Raw genomic sequence first — 2,855 nt, 5'->3', positions numbered from 1 at the left:
CAGGGCAGTGGGTGTGGTTTGGGCTTTGCTTCTGTGAAGATTGACAGCCTTGGAGACCCTGTGGGCAGTTCCACTCTGTCCTCTAGGGGCGCTGTGGGTCGGAATGGACTCCACATCAACAACAGGAACAGATACATCCTGTAAGTGGGGTCATACAGTATTTGTCTTTTTGACTGACTTATTTCACTCAGCATAGTGTTTTCAACGTTCGTCCAGGTGGCGTGTATCAGGACTTCATGTGTCTTTGTGGCTGAGTTGTATTCCATTGTGTGTGTGGATCACATTGTGTTACTCTTCATCTGTGGATGGATAGTTGGGATGTCTCTGTGTTTTGGCTACTGTAACAGTGGTGCAGGGAACATTGGGTTGAACATATGGATTGAATTGTGTTGTGAATCCTAACCACTATACCAGTGGTGCAATTGCACTTTGGAACGGGGTTTCTTTGTTATGTTGAAGGACAGGACTCATGTAGAGTGTGTCTTGAGTGAATGTTTGTTGAGAAGTAAAAGGAACACATTAAGTAAGGAAGCAAGAAGCTGAGACGGGGAAAGACAGATGCGAAAGCCGTGAAGATCAGCAGGGACTCGAGGAACAAGGACCTCCCCCAGAGCAGACGGAGAGCGGGCACCCTGCACGTGCACCTCCAGCCTCCTAAACGGTGAGAAAAGAAACATCTGTGTGTGAGAGCAGATGGTCGTGAACTGAGGGTGCTGATGGAGAAGTCCACACGTGCTGCAGGTGTTGGTGACAGACAAGGTCCAGAACTGATGGAACGAATGTCAGCTGAGCCGTTTCCACAGACGATCGCAATGCCGGAAGTGCTCACTCATCGATGCCGAGAGATTTGGAAGACAGCTACCGGCCAACTGACTGGAAGAGATCCACATTTGTACCCATTCCAAAGGAAAGTGGTCCCACACGATGTGGAAATATTTGAGCAATAATATCACACACAAGTAAAATTTTACTGAAGATAATTAAAAACGTTGCAGCAGTATGTCCATAGGGAACTGCCAGAAATTCAAGCTGGAGCCAGAAGGGGAGGTGGAATGAGGGATATCACTGCTGATGTCAGGTGGATCTTGGCTGAAAGCAAAGAACGTCAGAAAGATGTTTTACTGACTATGCAAAGGCATTTGACTGTGTGGACCATAACAAATTATAGATAGCATTGAGAAGAATGGGAATTCCAGAACACTTAACTGTACTCACGAGGAACCTGTACATAGACAGGAGGCTGTCGTTCGAACAGAACAAGGGGATACTGAATGGTTTAAAATCAGGCAAGGCATGCATCAGGGTTGTATGCTTTCACTATACTTGTTAAGTCTGTATGCTGAGCAAATAATCTGGGAAACTGGACTATATGAAGAAGAATGTGGCATCAGGATTGGAGGAAGACTCATAACAACCTGCACTATGCAGATGACACAACTTGCTTGCCGAAAGTAAAGAGGACTTGAATTACTTACTGGTGAGGATCTAAGACTACAGTCTTCCGTAAGGATTACCTCTCAGCAAAACGAAAACAAAATTCCTCACAACTGACCTATAAACAACATGATGATAAACAGAGAAAAGATTGAAGTTGTCAAGGATTTCATTTTACTTGGATCCACAATCAATATCCACGGAAGGAGGAGCCAAAAAATGAAACACCATATTGCACTGGGCAAATCTGCTGCAAAAGACTGCTTTAAAGGGTTAAGAAGCAAAGATGTGCCTTGGAGGACTAAGGTGCACCTGACCCGAGTCATGGTATTTTCAGTCCCCTCACACGCATGTGAAAGCTGGACGGTGTATAAGGAAGAGCAAAGAACTGAAGTCTCTGAATTGTGGTGTTGGCGAAGAAGGCTGGGAACAGCACGGACGGCCAGAAGAGTGGACACTCTTGGAAGAGGTACAGGCAGAATGCTCCTTGGAGGGGAGGGTGGCGAGACGGCTTCACGTCCATTGGCAGCTTGTCAGGGGAGGCCAGTCCCTGGAGGAGGACACCGTGCTCGGTAAAGTAGGGGTCGGGGAGAAATGGGAAGAGCCCCGATGAGATGGACAGACCCAGCGGCTGCGGCAGTGGGCTCCAACGCAGCAAGGACCGCGAGGCCGGCGCAGGGCCAGGGCCGCGTCCTGTTGTGCGTAGGGCCATCAGCCAGAGCTGCTTCCACGGCCCCTGCCGGCAACAGCAGCCACAAAGCTTGTGACATTTCTGCTACAGCAGCCGGTGACTGCGACAAGCGCACAGCCCTCGCTCTGGTGAGCCTCTCACTGCTTCTCTATCTAGCAGCTGTTTGTGCAAATGCAACTGATAAGTGAATTGGACGCGCTTTAATTTGTGGAGACTTTTCACTGAACTCACTGTTTATGAGACGAACGTTGCCTCCCACGTTCGCTGGGGCTGAGGGGCTGGGGCTGAACCTGGCGTCTGCGTCGAGCTCTGCTCGGCCGCTGCCCGGCTCCGCAGCTTTTCCGGTTGCCGCCACGTCGACCCTGACGCACGGTGACCCGTGTGTGTCAAGCAGAACTGGCCCCACGGGGCTGTCAGGGGCTGGCTTTTCAGGAGCTGGCGCCCAGGCCTTTCTTCGGACCTGCCTCTGGGTGGATGGCAACCTCCAGCTTTTCAGTTGGTTGTTGTTGTTGGGTGCCACTGAGTCTGTTCTGCAGGGCAGGGGAGGGTGGGCCCTGGAAGGGCCCTGGAGGCTCGGAGAAGGACCTTTAAGGCCATGAGCTTTTGGGAGCAGGTTGCCAGGCCTTTCCTAGGAGGTTCCTATAACACACACACGCACGTTCCTATAACACACACACGCATGTTCCTATAACACACACACGCACGTTCCTATAACACACACACGCACGTT

Source organism: Orycteropus afer, unplaced genomic scaffold (assembly GCF_000298275.1).
Source record: "Orycteropus afer afer isolate SDZICR_OR568_19922 unplaced genomic scaffold, OryAfe1.0 scaffold00681, whole genome shotgun sequence".
NCBI lineage: Eukaryota > Metazoa > Chordata > Mammalia > Tubulidentata > Orycteropodidae > Orycteropus > Orycteropus afer.
The sequence above is the reverse complement of the archived record's forward strand: the minus strand, read 5'-3'. Positions refer to the sequence as shown.